This window comes from Rhincodon typus, chromosome 26 (assembly GCF_021869965.1).
Source record: "Rhincodon typus isolate 14 chromosome 26, sRhiTyp1.1, whole genome shotgun sequence".
NCBI lineage: Eukaryota > Metazoa > Chordata > Chondrichthyes > Orectolobiformes > Rhincodontidae > Rhincodon > Rhincodon typus.
The window spans coordinates 6,053,339-6,078,095 of record NC_063357.1 but is presented as its reverse complement, the minus strand read 5'-3'; the positions used below and the strand labels follow the sequence as shown (position 1 = coordinate 6,078,095).

The window sequence follows — 24,757 nt, the reverse complement described above, 5'->3', positions numbered from 1 at the left end:
GATTTAAGACATGCTTGTGGGGTGGAGTATTTTGAGGTCCTGTGTCACTGGGCGTGTGTTGTTAGCTGTGAGCCAGTGGAGCTCTTTGAGATAGTACTTTAAAACATTGTTTTAGTTGATCAAACTTAAGACTCAATGTCCATAAAAGTTCAGCTAATCAGTGACAAACTGTTTAGGAATGGTAAAGATATTGAGGTATACCACTGCACCAGTTGAGCCTGTGAAGCTGCCATGGGGTGGAAATCTTAACCACCCCTCACCAAACAATGAAATTATAGAACAGCTATAATGCAGAAAACAAAACTTCCCAAATGGTTTAAATTGCAGACATCATCCATTCAGGAATGAATATCAGAAAACAAGATAAAAAATGGAACTAAAAGCTTGTTCAAACAGGTTATGTTTTAAGGAGGAGACACAAGTGTCTGACGTAGAACCACCAATAACAGGACAAGAGAGTTTAGGAATAGAAGACTATAGTTGAGGAATGCAGAGTGTACAGTGGATTTTACAAGACTGCCAGGTCAGAAAGGAGCGAGGCCATATGAGGATTCAATAACTATGATAAAAACTTTAAAATTCAAACTCTGCTGAACTAGTAGCCAGTCACAGAGGTGAAGGATGAAGAGGATGGTGTAATTTAGGATTTGGGCAGCACCATTTTGGAAGAATTGAGGCTTACAGAAGTTGAGGCGCCACCCGGGAGAGCACCGATGTATTCTCGGTATACTTTCAGACTGGAAGTAACAAAAGCACGGATGAGAATCATAATCTTTGTCACCATTTAGATCCCTTAATAGCCACACTCCAATCTCCTTCACTGTCTTCCAGATCTACATTTCTGGAGTTCACTCCCTCTGTTGTGCAGCTTCTCCTTTTTTTTGATGGCAGCAGGTGTTCTTAATCATGCCCACACGCTGAAGGTCTTTGGTTAAACTCCTAATAATTACATCTCCCTTGTAAAATAATGTGAAGACCCAGCTCTTCCGTCACCCTTTCAGTCACCTCCCAATTGTGTTTCATTTTCAATTCCTGACATTTGTAATTTACTTTTATGATTATTCATAAACAGGACATGATATGTAAGAGTTAACAGCAAGTGTTTCCTATTTAGTCCTTAGTTTAAATATGTAAACAATTATCTAATAAGTGGGTTCATCAGGATGCAGGGTCCTAAAACCAGACTTTTTTTTTCCAGTAGGAAAGGTGAATCAAATGCCAGAGAGAATAACATCAGGAGAGATTGTTCAGGCGTCTGCAGAGAATCAGAAAGAGGATGAGGCTGTGCAAGAGGGGACACAAGAAGTAATTCAAGGGATGTTGGAACACTCCAGTGACTGGGAAAGGTGCAGCCTACAGAAATCCTTGGAAGAAACAGAGAGGTAGAGAAACAAAGCAAGCCAGCATTCCATGTATTCAAGTGGCAGCACTGCATCTGTTTCATTTCTTTTACAGCTCTTCCCCACTTTCTAGACCATATCACTTTATCAAAGACTTAATTGATTTATTTCTAAGATTCATTTTCTCCTTAATAAAATACAACACTTTTCTGCAATTAATTCAGCTCTCAAAACAGTCTTGCCACTTGTGAGGCAGGGTCTTTGTCACCAAAGAAAAAAAATTGTGAACATAGGAAACAGGACACCTTGCAGTACAGCAGCAACACTCTGCACTGCTAATTCATACAATTAGATCACACCAAAAAAGAATTTCCCATCTGTTCTGTCCCAGCAAACTGCCTGAACCCAACTGCTGAAGGATGCCCTATATTGCACTAGTATTTTCTTCTTCCCATATCAACCATCTGTATGGTATAACTGACAACTCTGCACTGTGTCAAACTGTGTCAGTTCACAGTGGGGAAGCTGGAAATTTGCCCATATCCATTCCACTCAAAGCCCATCATACTTTGAACATATTCAGTCCACCCATGTGGCTGTATCATAGCTTCACTGGCACCTCCATTACTCACTAAATTTAAACTGGCTTTAATTTTTTGTTTAGAAAAAGATGAAAATGTTCATAGGATTTTCCCAATAAAGTAGCACTGAAAGTTGCAATTGTGATAAACTATTTTAAGTGAAATTTGTGGTTTTCATTAGAGCTCATTCTACATTGGATGGTGTTCTAGAGGAGATACTGGAATTGCAACATCTGCCACAGGAACAAATAAACAATATGCAGACAAGTACAGATAATTCAGATGGAGGAAAGGACTTAAGGTAGATCAATTGCTGCAGCCACATTCATTAATAGGTGTGAATTTCAACTACTGTTTTCTGGGTAATATGAGGGAGGTGTGTTCTCACCCCTTTCATTACATCCTGAATAGGAACAAGATTGTCAGTGAAGTCACATTGGGTTACAGTGTTATTATGGACATCATCGAATTGTTATTGTAATTTACAAAACAGACTGCATGGTGTGTTTCAGTGGAGGGGAATATTAATCCGTGCAATAAAAGATTCACTCTCACTGTCTGTGATCTTTATTGTTCCTGAGATGAGGCTATAAGATGTAGGAGCAGAAGTTGTCTATTCAGCCTACTCGATGAGATCATCATTGGTTGATTTGGTCATCCTCAATTCTACTTTCCGACCTTTTCCCCATAACTCTAGATTTCCTTACTGATTAAAAATCTCTGTTGATCTCAGCCTTGAATATGCTTAACAACCTACTGTTGACAGCCTTCTGCAGTAAAGAATTCCACAGATTCACCACAGAGAACAACTTCCTTATCTCGGTTTAAAAGTGATGACTGTTTCTGAGGTTATGCCCTCTGCTCCTACACTCCAACCATTCCACATTTAACCTGTCAAGCTTCTAACAATCTTATAAACTTCAATAAGATCTCCTCTAATTCTTCTAAACCCCAGTAAGTACAATTTTAACCTATTCAAACTCTTTTATAAGATTCTTCCATACCAGGAAACAAGCTGGTGAACTACCTGTGGACTGCTACCTTTCCTTAGATAAAGGGAACCAAAGGACTGAGGTTAAGGTGCAGGCAAGCTCTACATGAGTCCAAGATCCAACGAGTAGAGCTTCTGAAACTACAGCAGTGGTTTAATTTGAATTAACATGTCTACAATCACATTGATGTACAGGTCTGAAATACTGGTGCAGTAAATTTTTATCATAAGACCATAAGAGGAGCAGAATTAGGGCGTTTAGCCCATGGAATCTGCTCTGCCATTTAGTGAGACCAAGGCTAATCTGAATCCTCAACTCCATTTTCATGCATTTTCCTCATAACTCGATTCCCTCACTGATTATACTTAGCAACTGAGCTCTTGCTATTCAGTCTTGCTCATGCTTGCAAGTTTATCGTCATCTCTTGCTATTATATTTATTCCATCCTGTACTAACAATGTTACCTTACTATCCTTTCCTGCCTGCCTATCTTTTCAAAAAGTCACATACTCCTGAATCTGTAGTTCCCAGCTTTGATCGCCTTGTAACTATGTCTCTGTAATGGCTATAAGATCATACCCATTAAATTGTGCTGTTAATTCATCTATTTTATTCCGAATGTTAATCAAGTTCGAGCATTCCAGTGTTTAGGAGGTTAACGACTAAAAGCTCAACTAGCGATGGGAATGAGAAACAGTAGAATCAAAAGAGCAGAGGGTGCAAAATGGAAGGCAAGGTTGCAAGAGATCACAGAAATAGAATGCAGAGCTTTGAATAGTTAACATTGAGAAACTAAGGCATTGTGAATAATTAGTCTGAAATAGGAATTGGTACACATCACTTAATGGTGCTAACCTGGTGTTTGGCTTTACATTAAGCTCCAAATTAATTCCGTGACCAGAGTATTTGGATTTATTTGCGTTTTGAGCTTTTTACATATGGTATGCAGTACTCTATATGTCTATAGTAAGATTATGATGTGTTACTGGCAATGTTGACAGTGTATCACAGAAAGAAGAATACCTCGCTAACGGAAATCAAACCATTATTTCAACTGCTGAGGGAAAAACACAGGGTATCTCGGACAGCAGAACATCAAGAACTGGTGCTTCAGTTGCTCCTGCAAGTAAGATATGAATAAAGGAAGTTGGGAGACTTCCAGACATGATCATAATGTCATGATCACAGTTATTTTCTAAGAATTAAGCAGTTAAATTAAGAAGGTACTGTCAGTTGAAGACATGACAGGATTTGTAAACAGAGTTGGCAGCTCACTATCACCGTCTCAAGGGCAGTAAATGCTGGCCTAGACAGACACACGCATTCCATGAAATGAAAAAAAAACACCAAATAGATCAATTTCCTGGGATTTCACAGTTAAAGCATTGGAAAAAAACTCATAACTGATAGCTAATCTGTATTAATGGCAACAACCTACAAATCAACATGGCTATGTTACTGGATTCCAAAGACCTGGACTAATTTCTACAAACACAAGTTAAATCCCCACCAAAAATCTGGGAATGCTAGTATCTATACTGGTGACACACAACCATCAGATTGTTATAAACCCATCTTTTTCACTAATGCCTTATAGAGAAGGATATCTGCTGTCCTAAACCACCTGGCCATCACATGACTGCAGACCCACAACAGTGTGGTTGACTCTTAACGACATTCAATTAGCTGACCAAGCCACTCAGTTCAAGGCCGTGAATGCTAGCCTGCATCAGCTAAGTGGAATTGAAAATGATCAATGCATGCCTTTTGCTTTTGAGCAAGCAGTTTCATGCAAAGATGGGTCATTGGTTAAATTCAGTTAAGTTCACCCCTTACCAGCAGCTACATGTAGTTTGAAATCTGTAGAAGCCAGAAGCTGTGCAACCTTATTTATCACTTTATTTTCAGGTGGCCTTAGTGAAGAAAGTTTCAATAGAAATCAGATCCAGAGAGCAAACTGGAACCAGCCTCACAGGTATGGCTTTCTGCCAAAACACAGGCCAAGAAACAAGTTACTTCATGGAACAAGATATATCTTGCTCCATTTCTGTTCTTCATCTTTTTGGCTTTCTTTAGCAGGCAAAGATGTCTCCACATGTCAAACTGCAAATTAGTCATCCAGTTGAACATCCTCAACTCACTTATTGTAAATCAGCCATTCCAGAAGGATTAGTTTTTACATAGTACAGTAGCTCTAACTTTGCAGCTTTAAAAAGTCCCATCTACACACAAAGTCATTTACCAAACACAACATCAGTGACAGGAAAATTACAGTATGTATAGCACCAACACAATTGCAATCATACAACTATATGCCCACAATTTTAGATTTTAATTTTATTAAGGAAAACACGTACAGCCAGTGATAATTTTTATAACTATTAGTGCATGAGAAACTTATATAAATCAGACATACAGAAAAGTGGGTAGGTGAGGGAAAACACAATGACATTAACATGAAGGATACATTACATCTAGACATATGGAAACTGGCGTGTTTCACAATGAATCTTAAGGGGATGAATTAGAAGATAGAATGGCAAACACCAGTGGATCTTCAGGAATTAGTTTAATGCAATATCTCACCTATGATTTGTTTTGGCAGGGTCATCATCTTGGAATAAACCAGGACTTGAAACTAAATTCCACAAGGAGGAATTGCAGTTCAAGAAATTACAAAATACACTATGTTGTCCGATGTGCTGTATCCTCAAAATACCTTTAAAGATTTTTCGATTATTACCAAATATAATAAATTTAGTACAAGTGTTTAAACATTCTACTTGGTCCAGATTATGAGTGGCATCACAGGTTTGTTAAACTTAGAAATCAGCACATTATATTTGTATCTGCACTAAAATGACATCTATGATGTGCCTTAACCAATTTTTGAGCGAAAGCTGATTTAATCAAGACTTTTAATGATCTGATGGATACATTGAGGAACTGCTCTTTGATTGTCCCGTCGTTCTGGGTTCCCAGTCTTTAAATTTAGAGTGAAAATAGGAAATTCTTTACTCTATCTCCCCAACTGCAATACAGAAAAATAGGTGGCATCTGAGAATCTTGACCAGTCCAGGCAGAATAGTTAAAATAGAGAAGGCATGATCCAAGCAAGTAGCAGCGCAGACTGAAGGGCTGAATGACTTTGGGCTGTTCCCTGGTTTTTTTCCTTCTTATTGGCCTACCTTTACTTCTTCTTTCCAATTGGTTGTTTTCTGCATTCTTATAACTGTTTTTAAATTTATTGATGGGATGTCACTGGCTTAGGCAACATACAAGACCATATGATATTGGAGTAGAATTAGGCTACTCAGCTCATGAAGTCTGCTCTGCCGTTTGATCATGGCTGTATGTTCGTCGACCCCATTCTCTTGCCTTCTCCCTCAAACCTTCAATTTTCTTATTAATCAAAAACCTATCTATTTCAGTGTTAAATACACTCAATGACTTCACCTCCATAGTCTTCTGTGGCAATGAGTTCCACAGATTCACCACTCACATTGCCCATTCTTAATTTCCATGGGAGCAGTTAAGAGTCAGAGTCAATCAGTTGCTATGGGTCTGGAGTCAGAACTCTAGCAGATTTCCTTCCCTAAGAGACATTAATGAACCAAATAGATTTTTAACGACAAATTGGCAATGCCACCGTCTCCACACTACATTACACACTATCTTTCCAAGATGCAGACATAGGGCAACATTCCTCACTTAAAAGTTGTGGGAAGATATCTTGAAAGCAATCTTAGCAGCTGAATATCACTGGAGCAAACTCACTTTTCAAAATATCTTATGAATTTGAGACCAAGCTATTCTGCATAAAACTTAAAACCCCTAAACAACCCACAATACAGACTTTTAAAAATATATGTGGACTACTTAGTCCTTCAATGCATTTCATTTATGCTGGATGTATGTGAACGTATCCCACACCTGTCCTATTAACATTTAACTGATAATCTGGCTGTTGATAGATAATAGATAAAATGAAGCTATGGACTGCAGAAACCACTGACGAGTGAGAACAGTAGTGGACAGAGACAGAGCTCAAGGATGCACAATTTTATAGACAAAAATCAGCAATACAAGAAAAACAAAAAAGATAAAATGAAATTTGAATTTTATACCAGGGATTTTACTGGAATCTGTGTTAACAGATTGCATTAAGGAAGTGCTATAACTCCAGTGTTTGTCAGATACAAGATAGGAAATCATTTCTACATTGAATTGTGGCTGTAAACCCACATCCCATCACAATCACTCGTTTTCTCTCTTCCTGTAGGGACTAAAAAATAAACATGGTTCAACATTGGGTCAGTGAGCAATGGTAAGGCCTTTTCCATTACCACTGATCTGTAACTAACTTGTGTTTGTAGTAAACTGTGTAAACCAAATTCAAAATGGCGAATATTCAATTCTCCATTGCAGCTATCCTTAACTTAAGGCCACAAAAGCAAGGACAAAAACCCGTAACAACCTTATTTCACTTTATTCAACATCAAAAATTGACCAGTTAGCTTAATCCAGTGTTCATGTAATTATACAAAAACAGCAGGATAGATCAGTACAAAGAATCTTTTCAGAGTGAAATCTTTGCTGGTTTCCTCTGTTGGCTTCAGGATAGTCAAATACAGAATTTAATTTCAACTCAGTCTCCTAACTTCACACCTTCAGCTCAGTGCAGACCAATCAAACAAAGACTTAAGCAAAAGTTAGACTGTACACAAGGTTCTATGAACTAGGAAGTGACAATACATTGTATAATTTCCTCCTCCACACAAATTACCAACCAAACGACGTCAGTAAAAGTGCAATATCTACTTTTTTTTCCAAAAAAAATCTCCAATGCTATGGACAAGGGGCAGGCAACTTCAAGAGAGGGCAAGATAAATACTTTGAAGGTGGCTAATATGAGATAACAGCTGCTCAGATGGAATTTTCATTGTCCAACATACAGCATCTCCCCCAGCTTAGATACCACTTATCCGACTCTGTTTGGGGTGGACAAGGGAACACTCCCCAGGTGCAAATCCACCACTTTTATGTTGCAACCATTTAAGGTAATTTAATGCAACCAAAGGTAAAGTTATCTATCTCCGTTGATCAGTTGCTCTCATTGTAAAACAAAAAGTCCAGAACCAACAGCATTGAAAAGCGAAGAAAATATGGCATTTGATTCCGTTGCCAATTAAAGTGATCTCTTGACATTGTCTCGGTCTTAACAATTGAGTCCAGCACTTTAGGAAGACCAGCTCCTGATGCACAGCAAAGGTCACAAGTGAAAAAAGAACTTCAACTATTGCAGTTTCCAGATAGTTTCATGCTCATTTTCAATTACAATCCAAAGATCTTAAACCTGCATCTTAAGGTTCAAAGATCTCAGAACGAGACAGTTAGCAAAAGGATGTTACACTCCTCTCTAAGTTATGCAAGGTCCAAGTGAGAGAACCCGGTCAGCATTTATGAGTGTTTAATGGAAAGCCGGACTCGTCCTTTTTTGTCTAGTTGAAGGATTTCAAGAGCTTTTAATGTTTTTAACTTTGATTCAGTTGCTTTCATGTTGAGCTTGTTCATCTGCATCACACTCAGCGCAGAACTGGAAAGAAAATAAACGAAATGTAAAACAATCCAGGGATACTGTCAATCATAGCTTTCCCTTAATTTTTGAAGGCAATAAATGACAAAGAGCAGACAAGAAGCCACTTGCATACTTGATTGAGATTCAGGCACAGTTAAAACTCCAAAAAAATACACCCAGACTAACCACAGGAATGTGACATATGGAGGTTGTGAGTTGGATTGATATCTTTGAACCAATCAAATGCTTTTGGTTAGAGGACAATCATAGAACCTTATTTTCTGGATAATCTGGAAGTATTTCCTTTCAAGGACTTCAAATTAAGGAAAGTTAGTGACACTACAAGTTGTAAAAAAAAATTGTTATATTCTTAAATTTGTAACAATGTCAACTTCTTGAGCATATGAATCTATCTTCAACCTTACTGACAGTGGCAAGAGGCATCATTGTGTGAACCCAATGGAAAATTCCATTCCTCATTCCACTCTGCCAAGGTTGGGAGGAATGGAAAAAGAGCAAGACAAATATACAATGGAAACTGGATACATACTATTTTGACTTTCATAGAATCCCTACAGTGTGGAAACAGGCCCTTCGGCCCAACAAGTCCACATCAACCCTCAGAGTATCCCACCCAGACCCAGCCCCCTATAACCCATTTAATCTACACATCCCTGAGCACTACGGGCAATTTAGCATGGCCAATCCACCTAGCCTGCCATCTTTGGACTGTGTGAGGAAACCGGAGAAAACAAAAACAAGTTACTGGAAAAGCTCAGCAGGTCTGGCAGTATCTGTGGAGAGAAATCAGAGTTAACATTTCGGGTCTAGTGACCCTTCCTCAGAACTGAGGAAGTTCTAAGGATCACCGGACCTGAAATGTTAACCGATTTCTCTTCACAGATGCTGCCAGACCACCTGCCGAGCTTTTCCAGCAACTTGTTTTTGTTTCTGATTTACAGCATCCACAGATCTTTCAGTTTTTATACAGTAAAGGCAGCATTCATTGCCTGTTTTGGTCAATGCATTGAGTATAGGACTTGAGAGGTCACGTTGCAGCCGTACAGGACATTGGTTAGGCCACTACTGGAATACTGCATTCAATTCTGGTCTCCCTGCTATTGGGAGGATGTTGAAAGGGTTCAGCAAAGTTTTAGAAGGATGTTGACAGGGTTGGAGGGCTTGAGCTACAAGGAGAGGCCAAACAGACTGGGGCTATATTCCCTCGAGGGTCAGAGGTCTGAGGGGTGACCTCATTGAGGTTTATAAAATCATGAGGGGCATGGATAGGGTAAATAGACAAGGTCTTTTCCCCAGGGTAGGGGAGTTCAAATTAGAGGGCATAGGTTTAAGGTGAGAGGGGAAAAATTTTAAAGGAACCAAAGAAGAAACTTTTTCACGCAGACGGTTGTGCATGTCTGGAATGAGCTGCCAAGAGGGAGTTGTAGAGGCTGGCACAATTACAACATTTAAAAAGCATCTGGATGGGTATGTGAATAGGAAGGGTTTAGAGGTATATGGGCCAAATGCTGGCAAATGGGACTAGATTAATTTAGAATATCTGGTCGGCTTGGACCGAAGTGGGTGTTTCCATGCTTATATCTCTATGACTATATGTCCCCATCAAACACAAGAATGGTCCTGCCAAGTCTAGACCCCCATGGTTGACATTATTACAGGGCAAGATTGAACAACAGTGCTTACGATAGTCACAAAAAAGAACTCAACATGCAAATAGCCTAGAGGAGTACAGAAAGTACAGGATCAAGTTTAAAAAAAAAAGGAAATTAAGGAGAGGGCACGAAAAAAAAAGTATTAGCAAGCAAGCTGTTGAGCTGCTGCAATAAGTGTCGCTGCTTCTGAACCAGGCAATTGGGCTTCGAGTCCTGCCTGTACCAGAGATGTGTTAAAGCATGCAATCAGAAGCTTCTCCTGAGAAGGGACAATGTACTTGATTATATAGGGGTCCTCTTGTGGTGAACGGTAGTGTCCCAACCCTGGACTGGGTTCATGTCCCACCTGCTCCAGAGGTGTGTAATAACATCTCCGATCAGGCCGATTATAAAAATAGGTTAAAAGAAAACCCAAATATAAATTTACCTGGATATACTGAGCAAGAGGACAGTTAAGGAAAAAGTGGGTCCTACAGATGAAGGAAACTTGTATGAAGATGCAGAGGATATGGGAAGAATCTTAGATGAATTTTTTGTCTCTGTATTCAAAGGGATGATGTGGACGTAGTAATCCAAGAGGAGCAGTGTGAAATATTGGACAAAATAATCATAACGAGAGGGGAAGTGTTGGGGGAGTTTGAATCCTTGAAAGTGGATAAGTTACATCACCTTAAGAGCTTTAAGGTGCAGGACTATGGGCCATGTGCAGCAAGATGGGATTAGAAAGGGCATCTGGGCATCTCTGGGTCAGCATGGACCCCCTTCTGTGCTGTATCATTTCTACAGTCGTATTCTACAAAGCCCTCAAGTGCTGCTCCATTGCTGCCTGGAACATAGAGCAACGCACAAGGATTGAGCTAAGGCTTGGATTCCAGCCAAGTACACCTATACACTAATTGTGTATACAACATGTGCTACTGGATATTTTCCTGCTTCAGATCAACCTACTCTGGCTGAAGGGCCTTGCAAGCACACAGTGATGTGATACGAGGAGTAAAAGTCAGATTTTGTTTTTTCCCTATACATGTAAATAAAGGCCACTGATCAAATTGCTGTTGTACGCCATACTAGAGTTAAATAAAAGGTTAGAAATTCATTCAGTGCTGCAAAGTTAACAGGTTTAATCGGGATACAATCTAAAACAGACGGATTATGAAATATTTGACTTCTTAAGCAAGCAGCTACAGCAAATCAAGTAGCTGTCATAAGATGACTAAAACTGTCAGATAGTAATGATACAGAAATGGGAGAGATAACAACCTCTAAACCAATAGGATGAAAATCAGCAACTGCCAATGTCAGATGGGACTGAAGAGCAAACAGAAACATTCTGACAGCCTAATTAAACTCATTGGATCTGCTCAAGAAATACCAAGCCTACAGATCCCTGATTTTACTTCCTCAGCAGCTCCAACATTCAACTAGAGGCAAAGGACTTCACTGTAAACACAGTATCTTCCAATGCACTCTTCCTAGAGTCATCATCAATGGTGACTGAAAGATAACAAAATTCATCCAGGTTTATCAGGAGTTGCACCCTCACCTATTTTTGTTGCTTATGAAGTGATCAAAGAGTTGCTGATAAAACGTGTTCAACTCAGCAAGTTTCACAGTTTGCCTCACATTTTGCGGTACAGACATGAACATCTTCTCAGTGACTGGTTCAAACTCAACTGAAACACAAGTGACATAGTTTACAGTTAATTAAAAACAACAGTTGATCAGAGTTTGTAATGCAGAAAATGTAATGAATGACCGTTGTATCATTTGAGATGAATTCACTGATTATGAAGCTAAAAAAGGTCATTAGTACTGTACGAATGTTTAAAAACATTTCATGACCTGTTCTTTTACCCTGATTAACACATTTAAATGAAAAGGGATAAGCTGTTATTCACTAATTTGTAGAGTTAATTTTTAAAAATGAAAATAACTTATTTTAGAAGTCTCAGCACACTATGTCAGAGTGATCAAGCACAGACTTAAGATCACAGCGCCTGGTCCTGTGCCCTTCTACACATTAATTGTGCCATGGGATCTACTTAAGAAGGATGTCCTCCTGATCTCTGGTCCAACACTTCTCCCTCAACTAAGTACCAAAGCGATCACTCAATTTCTGTATGAGGAAACTTGCTATTCTGAAAAATAGTCACTAAAAGAGGTGATAAAGTATTTAACTTGCAGAGCTTCAGTGAAGTTCAAACTGAAGTTCTATTTCACAACAGCCACAAAAGTATTTTCAGCTGGTGGTATGTCAAGATGATGAACTAAAGTTGGATTATTTCACATTTCATGAGCAATACAGTAAATTTTACTAAATTATGGAGTCACAGATGCCACATACTCTGCGAACGTCAGTGTTGAGGCAACTGAAGTAAAACTAAAAAGATGACAACAAAATTCTTGTGTCACCGCCTATATTTTATTTCTGGTTTTTGCTCTGTTATTTTCTGCACCAAACTGCCAAGAATATCCAATACATTTTGCCAACACTCTCCTTTACACTCAGTCCAATCACATACCATTCTGTGACATATTTCTTAATTAGAAGGCGCAGAACTGAAGTCAGGTTTGGCTCGCTAAATTGTGAGAACAAACAAGCCACACTGATCAGGCAGTTGCTGGTCAACACCAGATCTGCAGACCTCTGAAGAGAATTATCTATAGAATCAATTTTACTATGCAGAAGGCAGCAAGCTGACCCACTGTGTGTATACGGGCTCCTAGAAGAGCTATCCAGCTAATCTCATTCACCAGTTGTATCTCTGTAGCCCTCTAAACGAGTTCCAAATTTGGAATCCAGAGCAGAGAGAACAGAAAACCACTTCAGCAGTCTAGTTCTTTATTTAGAAAAGGATATACCGTGTTAGAAGCAGTTCAGAGAAGGTTCACTCAATTCATTCCTGGGATGAGATTATCCTATTATGAAAAATTGGACATGCTGGGTTTGTACCCATTCAAGTTTAGAAGAACAAGAGTGATCTTATTAAAATGTATCAGCCCCTCAGGATCTCGGCAGGGTAAATAGTGGTAGAATTCTCTTCCTTCAAAAGTAGTGAAGGCTCTGTCATTGAATTTATGCAAGGTCAAGTTAAACAGAATTTTGACATAGGATTCTACAGTTATGTGACGGTTAGAAAAGTGGGGTTGCAACCATAACGAAATCAACCATGATTTTATTGAATGGCAATGGGAAGCCTGCAGGGCCTAATTTTATTTTTTCAGTCTTATGCTCCTATAATTGCCATTCACTAACTGCTCTATTGGATTTTGGGAGAAAACTTCAATCAGTCTCAGCTGTGACCTACAAAGAGTCAGGTCAGATTGGAAAGATAGCGTTCAGAAAGCATCTGATTTTCCTTAATTACATTTTGTTGCACACCAACCTTTCACTTGTTGCGATTCTGGAGATCCTGCACAAGGTTCCTGTCAGAAAAAAAAATTGACAAGATCAGTTTTGTTTAATGGAGAAAAAAGTAATCAAAAACAAATGAACTGGAGTCAGAGCTTTAAAACAAAACAGCAGACATACTTGGAAGAGGATCAAACTGCCCACCAAAAAGTGTCCCAAAGTAATTTTTGGACCCACTCAAGATTTAAAAAGGAAAACTTAAAAGACTATCATGTTTCATTTTAACAGTATTTCATTTGGAGAAGTTAGTCTATTGTATTTACATAACTGCTTTCCCCATTGCCACATTTTCACCTGACTATTCTCATTAAGTATTACTGTGTTGCATACCCAGACAGAGGTACGCTTCCAAAAGTTAAATAGCATAACCCATAACAAAGAAACAGGAGTAGGCCATTCAACCCTTTGAACCTGCTCTGCCATTCAATAGAAGCATACTGATCTGATATTCCTCACATCCACTTTCCTTCCACTTCCCTGACTAACACTGCTGTCTCACAGCACTAGGGACCCGGGTTCAATTCCACCCTCGGGAAACTGTGAGGAGTTTGCACACACCCCGTGTGTCTGCGTGGGTTTCTGCTGGGTGTTCCCGTTTCCTCCCACCGTTCCAAGATGTTCAAGTTGGTGTACTGGCCATGCTAAATAACAGGGACGTGTAGTTTAGATGCATTAGCTGTGCGAAATGCAGGGATACGGTGGGGAGGACGGATCCGGGTGGGATGTTTTTCGGAAGGTAGGTGTGGACTTGTTGGGCCAGATGGCCTGCTTCCACACTGTAGGGATTCTATATCATATCTAAATCAGTGCCCTTTTATTCTGAGACTATACCCTCTGGTCCTAGACTCTCCCATGAGGGGAAACATCTCAGCATGTACCCTGTCAAACCCTTAAGAATCCCCGATGTGCTTTGGGGGGGGGGGGGGGGGGGGTAGTCTGAGAGAGAGAGGGGGCTGTTTGTGCACGTGTGCGAGTGTGTTTCTGTGAGAGGGCATGCGTGTGTTTGGGAGTATATAGTGTGGTCACACCTGTAGTGTGACATGAACCCAAGATCACAATTGAGGCTGTGCTCATGGGTACAGAACTTGGCTGTCAGCCTCTGATCAGTGATTTTGCATTGTTGTGCATCTCAAAGTCCACCTTGGAGATGCTTACCCGAAGATCCAAGGCTGAATGTCCTTGACCTCTGAAGTGATCCCCCACTGGGAAGGAACACCCCTGTCCGATGATCGTGGCGCAGTCTCCATTCATCCATTGTCATAACGTCGGCACGGTCTTGCCATTATACCATGCCTCAGGGCATCCTTGCCTGCAGCATACGAGATACACAACAGTGGCTGAGCCACACGAGTGTCTGCTGCGTACGTGGTGGGTGGTGTTCCCACGTGATGGAAGTGTCCATGTCGATGATCTAACATGTTTTGCAGAAGTTGCCATGGCATGGTTGTGTGGTGTTGTGGTCAATGTCGCCCTGAAGGCTGGATAGTTTGCTGCAAAAAGTGGTCTGTTTAAAGTTTGGCAGTTGTTTAAGGTGAGAAGTGGAGGGGTAGGGAAGATCGTGGCAAGGTACTCATAGTCGTCGATAATGTGTTAAAGCCTGCAAAAGACTTCAGGGTCAAGGACATTCGGCCTCAGATCTTTGAGTAAGCATCCTCCAAGGTGGACTTCGAGACACAACATCGCAAAAATCGCTGAGCAGAGGCTGATAGCCAAATTCCATACCCATGAGGACAGCCTCAATCGTGATCTTGGGTTCATGTCGCACTACAGGTGATCCCACCACACTGTATGCGTGGAAGCATACACAAACAAACTTATACAGACCACCCCTCCCCCACGTGTGTTTTCTCTCTCTCTCTCTCACTCTCTCACACACACACACACACACACACACACACTCTCTCTCACAGATACATCTTTGAAACAATTCGTGTATGTGTAATTGCAGATACATTCTGTTTTGCTCAAAAAATTAAAACTTGAACCCCAGTTTAAAACAGAGATTCTAAGCAAGACCTCACACCTAAAATGCATTGTCTGATCGGAGACATCACTTCTTATATACATTGATAAAACATTTAATTACATCGGGACAATGACTTGAAAGGAATCTGGATTTTGCTTTTTAATCAGGAGTCTCCTTCTTAAGCTATTAAAGATTCAATAAGATAGCAGTCAGTTTTAGGGTTGTTACCTTATAAACTCTCTCTGTCACACTAACCTAAGGAAGGGGCTGAGCTCCGAAAACTTGTGTTTTCAGATAAACCGGTAGGACAATCACCTGGTGTCATGTGATTTTTGACTTTGTCCATCCCAGGCCAACACCAGCATCTCCACATCATGATTTTGAAAACTATCACGTCTCCTCTTAGCGTTCTCTCGCCAAAAGGAACAGTCCCAAATTCTCCGGTCTGTCTTCATAACTCTCTTATCCCTGGAATTCATTACCACAGGAAGTAGTTGATGCCAAAACATTGAATGTACTCAAGAGATGGCTAGATATAGCACTTGGGGCGAATGGGATCACAGATTATGGGGAGAAAGCAGGATTAGGATATTGAGTTGGACGATCAACCATGATCGTGATGAATGGCAGAGCAGGCTCAACAGGCCGAATGGCCTCCTCCTGCGTCTATATTCTATTTTCTGTGTAATCATTCACAAACTTCTTCTGCATTCTCTCCAACGCATTCACATCCTTCCAAACATGCAGTGCTTGGAATGGCATACAGTACTTCAGCCAAGGTATAAATAGAACTCTTTATAAGTTCAGCATAACCTGTCTGCCATTGTACTCAAAGCTCCTATTAATAAAGCCTAGAAAACTGTACGTTCTCTCTTCGAACATTGAACTGCATCTGTCACCTGCTCGCCCACTCCAAGTCATCAATGCTCCCAAGTTTCATTTTCCTCTTGCTCGCTAGTTCATGTACACCCAAATCATATAATGGCACAAGTGAATGCAATTTAGAAAGGCACAGTAGTAAAACACAACATACCTCACAAGGACCTGCTCCAGTCAACACCTCAGATTTCAGAACCTTCTGCAAAGCCCATTGCTCACTGTCAGTGAGTGGACAAAACTGGAGAACAAAAATTAGTTGGTTGTAATTGCACCATAAGCTGATGAGCCTACTACAGATGAACAGCAGGGAGTACGTTAAAAAGACATCAGCACCCACAAGAAAATCTCACTAGCAATTAAGAACTCAGTTTCAGTTTAGCTTGCATAAACCAACAGACCAAGATCAATAGAACACAAAAATGCAGGAAGTGCACAGCATACCAAGGCTTTTGTTGGATTGGAGAGGTGGGGGTGGGGGTGGTGGGTTGGAGAGCTGGTCAGCACATGATGCTATTGTGACAATGTCACTGGAGTTATAATCCAACAGCTCAGGCTAATGCTCTGAAACAAGTGTTCAAATACCACCACAGCACTGAGTGGAATTTCATTTTACTTAATAAATCAGGAATTGAAAGTTAGTCTCAGTGATGGTGACCATGACAACTATCATCAATTGTCTTAAAGATCCACTTGTTTAAACCAATGTCCCTTCAGGGAGGAAATCTGTCATATTCACCTGGCCTACGCTGTACATGACTCAGAGCCAAAGCAACATGGTAGACTCTTAACCGCCCTCAAATGGCCAAGTAAACCACTCCGTTCAAGGGAAATTAGCGATCAGCAACAAAATGTTGGCCTTGCCAGTGATGCCCACATGCCATGGAAGAATCAAAGGGAAAAAAGGTAATGGGGGCAGCACGGTGGCTCAGTGGTTAGCACTGCTGCCTCACAGAGACCAGGGTTCAAGTCACCCAAGGGTGGAATGTCTGTGTGGAGTTTGCACGTTAACCCACGCAGACACGGGGAGTTCTCCGGGTGCTCTGGTTTCCTCCCACAATCCAAAAATGTGCAGGTTAGGTGGATTGGCCATGGAAAATTGCCCGTAGTGTTCAGGGATGTGTAGATTAGGTGGGTTATAGGGGGACGGGTCTGGGTGGGATGCTGTGAGGGTCGGTGTGGACTTGTTGGGCCAAAGGGCTTGCTTCCACACTGTACGGATTCTATGATTTATGATCTTAAAGAAATATTTTACGTGGGCCCTTCAGAACAAAATGACAAGACTTCTGTTTGGAGCACTGATGAGGGATCTCTCCCAAATAAAATGAGCTCTGGTAAACCATTCCAGCATCTCAATTTTTGGCTTTAGGTTTCCATCATTCATAGCTTTTGCATCTGTTGTTTTCAACTATAAGAAGCAAAACCAACCATGTTATTCTCTTGGCATTCAGTGAAAACTCCTAATTAAACACTGTTAAGACAACACGAGAATCTCAGTAACATCAGTATTGTTGAGCTTTGAGCGAGCTCAGCTCACTCGCCTACCTCAGCAGTCAGTGAATGAAATGTTTCAGAATTTCACTGAAATGTTTTAAAGTGGTCGCTTTAATGAATGACATCCCCACTGCAGAGCGACAGGATGGAGACCCAACCTTGCAGGAACTGTGGAACAAACCTCCGTTACTTGGCCTTCCCAGAGGTGGGCAAAAAATAAAACTAAAGTGGCATGTGAAAAAGGAGACCAGCCACAAAGAAACAGGCCAAGATTCTTCCTCATAGACGAGGGAAAGGATACTATTTAAAGTATTCCCACTTCCACCCTAACTGAATGCAATAGCAAACACAGGAAAGAGTAATAACTGAACTTGGCTGAAGCCTGTTCTTATCAGTTTTAAAGAACAAACATATCTTGCTCCCTTTGGTGCTTTGAAGCCTTGGTTCCGGCCAACAAGCTCTCCATATTTACAACACTAGGTTTGTACTATGGAAACAAAGGGACCTCATTGGGCACAATCTACCCATGTGAATTTGTTAGTAGCTTTATTATGCTTGAGTACAGCAATGGGTTTATGGGCACCATCCGCTTAAAAACACCACACGCAACTAATTCAAAAATCAACAAATAAGCCAGTGAATAATAGCTTCTCTTTCAGTGCAACATAGCTTAGTTTTAACAAAAAGCAGTGAAGCCGCTTTAAATCTATTAACACAAGGCTCACCTTACAAGACAGTAGTTAAATCGATTTACCTCGAGGTCACTCTGCTCTTGCAGTTTCTGCACTAACTGAAACGTGGTAGCAAGTTGCGAACGGATAAAATCCACAGCCTCTTTTTGTTCACGGGCAATCTGATCTGCCTCCACAGATAATTCACGGTAACGAGATTTTATTACCCTCAACTGCTCCAGCAGTTTTACTGGATTTTCCTAAAGTACATATAGGAAGCATAGTGATCACCGTGGTGTACAGAAACAATGCAGGTCAATATCATTTTGAATCAGCCAGGCCTGCAGTTAGTAGACTAAGTTAACTCTAAAGGGGTTATGCTCCGAGTAGTTCCGGCTGTAAATTGTTACAGCAAGATTTCCTCCAAGAGTAAGGATTTTCCATTGAACTTCCTCACCTGAGAAAATTCTCAGTGGATAATCACAGCTGAAAAGGCAGCAAACAAAAAGAGTAAACTGCCTTTGAATTTGCTGACAAGTCAAGAAACAAGCTAGTTAAATATTTTCAAAATTGTGTACACAGCAGTCACAGCGCCAGGGACCCGGGTTTGATTCCAGTCTTGGGTGATCGTCCATGTGGATCTTGCACATTCTCCCTGTGTCTATGTGGGTTTCTGCCAGGTGCTCCGCTTCCTCCCGCAGTCCAAAGATGTGCAGGTTAAGTGGATTGGCCCTGCTAAACTGCCCATAGTGTCTGGGATGGGCATGTTAGGTGGGTCAGCCATGAGAAACGCAGGGTTATAGGAACATGGTAGGGGGTGGGTTTGGGTGAGATGCTGTTCAGAGGGTCAGTGTGGACTCAATGGGCCGAATGGCCTGCTTGCACATTGTAGGGATTCTATGAGTCTTGGTGGGATGCTCTTTGCAGAGTTGGTGTGGACTTGTTGTGCCAAATGGCCCGTTTCCACACTGTAGGGGCTCTATGAAATGCAAGGTGTTCTCCCCCCTACACCCTACCCTGGCCCCGATCAACGTCCTAATCAGACAATAAACCTTCTGTTGTGCAAGGTTCCTCCAGGGTCCTAAAGGCTTTATGAAGTCCCTGAAGTGCAAATAGCATAGTACAGGCAGAAATGAAAAAAAAAAAGGACAGAGCATGGAGTAGACAACTAACATTAAGCAGGAGAACTTGCAGAATAGTTTTTCAACAATGTAACTGTATAGTTAGAGCCTGGTATACCTCAGAATACTGTATGCTGTAAACTACTCCAAGCCTAAAAGACAATTCTTGACCTTGCCTTCTCCTTAACCAGGATGTCTCGAACCCAAACTCATGGACGTGGGCATAAAACCACACAAAAGACATACCTGTGCCGGTGCGTTGCGAGGAAGATTTTTCACTATTTCAAACTCTAGCTTGTGCTCGATATAATCCAGGTCAAACTCTGCCTTCTGGAACTAAAGTAAGGAAAGTAAATCACTGAAAAAGTACAAGTTAAAAATTTGCTTCTTGGGTAGACTACTTTTATCAGCAAGTAATCATATCAGTGCTCGTTATCTCCACCATCATTCCCTCAGTATTCTAACACTAGACCAGCAAGAGCTCACACACAAATGATCTTCCGCAGCACTAAGAGTCAATCCTTGAACTCCTTCTGACAAAGCAGAATGGGAGGGAAGTCACATAGTTCAGCTTTAAAGCACAAGTTTCAAAATCGTGTTATAGATGCCCCCAAAGATTGTTTATATAGATATTTATTGGAGTGGACGTCAGTGCACATCAAGCAGTCAAACGTCTCTTGAACTGACCCACTCAGGCTAATTTATAAAAGTAATCTGAATGGATTAGGATAAACCAAACTCAAGAATATCCAATGTTTACTAACAAATGCCAAAAATTGTTGTACAAATGGGGACTGGGGTGCAGCGGATGGAAAATGTCAGTTTGAAACTTGCCCCTCCACCCAAGAGCAGAGGGGCATCTTACCAAATAGTCATTGTGGTCCTGTAGTACAGTCTGCTCTCCCTTATTGGAACAGCCAGCACACACTAAAAACAAAACAAACAAGGATGCACAGACTCCAAGCCTCTCATTGAAGGACCTTTCACAAGAGGACTAAATCAGTAATCACAGAACCCCACGCTTCCTTATTTAAAATACATTACTCTACATATGAAATCTGAAAGTGCTGCACGTAAACATCATTTTAATAACGCTTTCACAAAAGCGAGTATTGCGGACATCAGCATGATGGCTGCCCGTGTAACAATTTAAGACACTCCCCTTTCTAATACAAGGCTAAACTCACCACCAGCCTTGGGTAACCGTGATGCACCTGGTCATCCTGCTGCTCTCAGCATTGCTCCTTCCGAGGTGAGGCAGCCGGATCACACTGCATTGCACATGTAGTGACCATTCATTTGTTTATTTGTGCACAGCTGCCCCCTGCATGTCTTTTACAGATCCCAGAAATCAGTGAGCCCCAGAGATTGAAAATGGCTGCTTTGGGGAATTATGACAAGTATTCTTGAAAAAGTGAAACAAAAATTTTCCTTCTTCTGTACGTCAAATGAAAAAAAATGGACTGGGGTGGGGGAAGATACAAATAAAAGGCCACCTCACGGTTTCAAATCATAAAATTGAAGCGTTAAAAATTTACTATTGCCACAGCAATCTCTTAAAAAGAGTAAAAACTGCAACTGGTAACAAACCAGTCTGAAGTTATAGAACCTGTCGTGATTGTTAGCCAAGGTGCAGATGAATTGGGAGTCAGAAGTAAAACTTGTTTGTGCCTGCCAACTGCACATTTCTGCTGTGTTGGAATCTAAGAAGGTAAATAGTCTTGAGGGAATTCACAGAAGCAGGGACATGTAGATCATCTGCCTGCTGTTTCACAAGAGACAAGCTGAGATGCCCCTGGGGGAAAACACACTCAAAACTCAGTGCTGAAACATCTGGTTTTTGGCTTGAAACCCAATTCCCATGTGTGGAATTTAAACTTGAGCTGTGAATTATACACTCCCTCAGGCAAGGCAATAACAAGTACATACCAATTTACCTGCATAAAATTTGTTGCTTCGACAAAATACACACTTCAATATTGCAGCATCCTTTTTCCCAATGGTTCAATAAGTCAGTAACGTATATCACAGGAATTTAATCCCTAGTTTGTGTCCGGTTTGCTGGTTTCAGACAGTGAGGAGCTCAAGTTATATTTAGTCAGAGTAAGGGACACTGTTCCTTCACTATGCAGAGATCCCTTTCTGCAACTGGACAGAAAGCCTTATTTAAATTAAGCCCATCTCACAGGATTGTCTAAACTGCAGTACTATTGTAATGTGGAAAACAGTTGAACCAACTGACACAGCAGTATCACCCCAATTCATCCAAAAGTCCTGTTGATTCGGATATTATTTCCTTAAGTCACCTTCTGACACTAAGTGGGACAGGATCTAGTCGAAGTTTTCAGAATGCTTTAAAAAACAACTTCTGTACCCACTTAATCAAGAAAAACTTGCTATTTAACAAGCTACAGGAGTATAATATTTCAGTATGGTCCTTTTTCTGCCTGCACACATTACCAATTGTTTATTCATTAATTTATTCATTAAAAAGAATACACAGTTTCCCTTTAGACAGGATATAAAGAAATTCTTTAAAATGGAAGTGCTTAAAAAAAAAGACTGGTCTCATTAAGTAAAGGACTATTTTCCATTTACAAGAGTAACTACTAAAGACATTGTGATAATATTAAATGTTTGAAAGACTTACAGTCCTGAAGGCAGTTATATAGTTTGCAATATTCACTTCACATTACTAGTTTTTAGAAAGTGAGTTGCACTCTATAATGGTCCTTGGACCAGAGATTGCCACAACTCTCTTTATATTTTGAAATTTCTAAACTAAAATCCAGTCATACCAAATAAAAGGCATGAATAGGGAGTATTTTGAAATTAAAACTGCAGCCTGTTAAGCAAGTGCTTGGGGCAGCCAATGAAGGCATCCAAGGATGAAATTAAAACTATCCTCTCCTTACAACTGAGATTTCTCTCCCTTCCGGAGAGGGACAGGACACAACGAAATGCATTTGTCTAAACCATCTACCAGGAAGCTGTGGGTTATGGGGTAACGCAGGTTAATTTCAAGCAGAGTTTTGCATGTTCATAGTAGTCACTTTTGTTCTGACGATGCTAGGCTTTTCATGGAAATCATCATTCCAGGACTCAATGAGAGATTTGATGCTAGAAGCATATGCAGTCAACCTATACATTTCTAATAAATTAACCTCTTCCACCCAAAAATGTCAGCAATGTGCACTTTTATACATCCAAGCATACTGACCTTTTTACTGCCTCAGGGTTCTGTGCCTGCAATTTAGCAAGAATTGTAAGAAAAAGATCACAATCATCAGCAAGCAGGGAATTTTGAAGTAGACCCAGTTTTACAAACATTTCTCTTATATTACCCAAGTAAAGATACAAGAAAATTACATCCATACTTTAAGCAAGCCAGCTACTGCATTCTGGATTCCACAAACTTCTGCTTCAAATCATATCATGCTTCAAGACCACAGCATATGATCTGCTCTAACATTTTAATGCAATTCTGGTAGAGTTCTCCTTTACCAAGAGACACCAACTTTAGAATGACAGGTTAGCCAGAGACAGTCTAACCTCCACGACGTAAATAAAAGATCCCATGCCATTATTTGAACAATAGTCTCCCAATGCTGAAACAAATATTCACCCCTCAAGGAACATCTCCAAACAAAAAACTACCTGGATTATTTAAAGTCTGTCTGGTCATTCATTCATCTCATTGTTATTTGTGGAATCTCGGAAAAATGGGTGCCATGTTCATCTCCAAAACAAAGACTGTTCGATTAACCCAGATCACATACTTAGGTCCTGCAGTGGGTCTTGAACTCTCAACCTTCTGACCCCAAAGAAAGAGAGAGCAACCAATGGGCCAATGTGAAACCTGCATCCGTTTTCTTAATGCAAAGGGCACGCCTTCCTCATGCCATATGTCAAAGACAGTGAAGTGCAGATCAATGCCAGAAAATGTTTCTAAAAGGTAATTCATTGGCTGTGAAGTGTTTTGGGATATCTGAGAATGGGAAAAGCTCTGTGCTATAGAACAAAATAAAAAGGACTTGGGGAAAAAAAAACAACAAATCGGATTGCCAACAAAGCAATAGAAACATGGTGATTGTATTATACTCCCAGATTTAGAAAATGAAGCAGGCCTTTTAGTAAACAATGCTGCACATGTTTCAACCCGCTTCCTGACCTACTAGTTGATGAAACTAGCACTTCTTACTTGAAATGGTAGACTCTCTATAACTGACCTTGTGAATTCATTTAATCATAAAGCCTCTCTCAAAAAATAAATCGACCACAGAGGACAAAGAGTAACTTTACATTAAGAAATTAGATCACTGGCATGCTTCACAAATGCCCATGATTAACAACCACTAATTTTAAATACTTCAACAGCCTCAAGCAAATTAATTTAAGGCTTTTAAAATTTACTTCTCCATTATACTGCATCGTGCATAGATAGGAAACATCATCCTTTTTGCAGTCACAAAGTCAGTTGTGCTGCTCTTCTTGGGATCTGCACAATGCACACTATTAATTACTCAGTGATGTTTAATTATTCAAAAAAAAATGCTGTTTGTGCCTTTAGAAAACCAAATGCCTCCTTACTTTGGGATGGACTAATTATTATTGTAATCAAAAACCACCTCTTAAAATAAGGAAATAATGCTACCCAAAAGGTAAACAACTAGTTTATCTTGCCCACACACTCATTGCATTTTCATTCTTTGGTGACATGAAACCACAAAGTTATTAATGACAACTATCAGGATAATAGCTTCCCGATTTTTAAACTTGATACAGAAGACACACTGTCTTGCTCCCCAGTAACACTTCATTATTGTTGTTTTAAAAATACCCTTGTGGCTTACTCCCACAAGCATCTGGCCTTGTAAACTGATGCCACTCACATTCCTTCCCACATTAATACCTCCAATGAAATAGCTGGACAAGTTTGTGCCATTTAAGCAAGTATACTCAGCACACAGTCCAGAGCAAATGCTATTTTAAAGAAATAGCAAGACATAAGAATAATAAGAATAATAAGAATAATAAGAATAATAAGAATAAT

At 40.3% G+C, this 24,757-nt stretch overlaps 1 protein-coding gene and 1 non-coding gene across 2 annotated transcripts in view; both read right to left on the bottom strand.

The window, feature by feature from the left end:
• ppm1e (protein phosphatase, Mg2+/Mn2+ dependent, 1E) overlaps nucleotides 1–24,757 on the bottom strand; it is a 323,526-nt gene that overhangs the window by 280,190 nt on the left and 18,579 nt on the right. The window lies entirely within an intron of this gene.
• Nucleotides 13,556–18,753, bottom strand: LOC109918878. The gene is made up of 3 exons (XR_007264807.1): nucleotides 18,638–18,753; nucleotides 16,576–16,659; nucleotides 13,556–13,590 (listed from the first exon to the last, which is right to left on the bottom strand). It is a non-coding gene; the product is annotated as an uncharacterized LOC109918878 (transcript).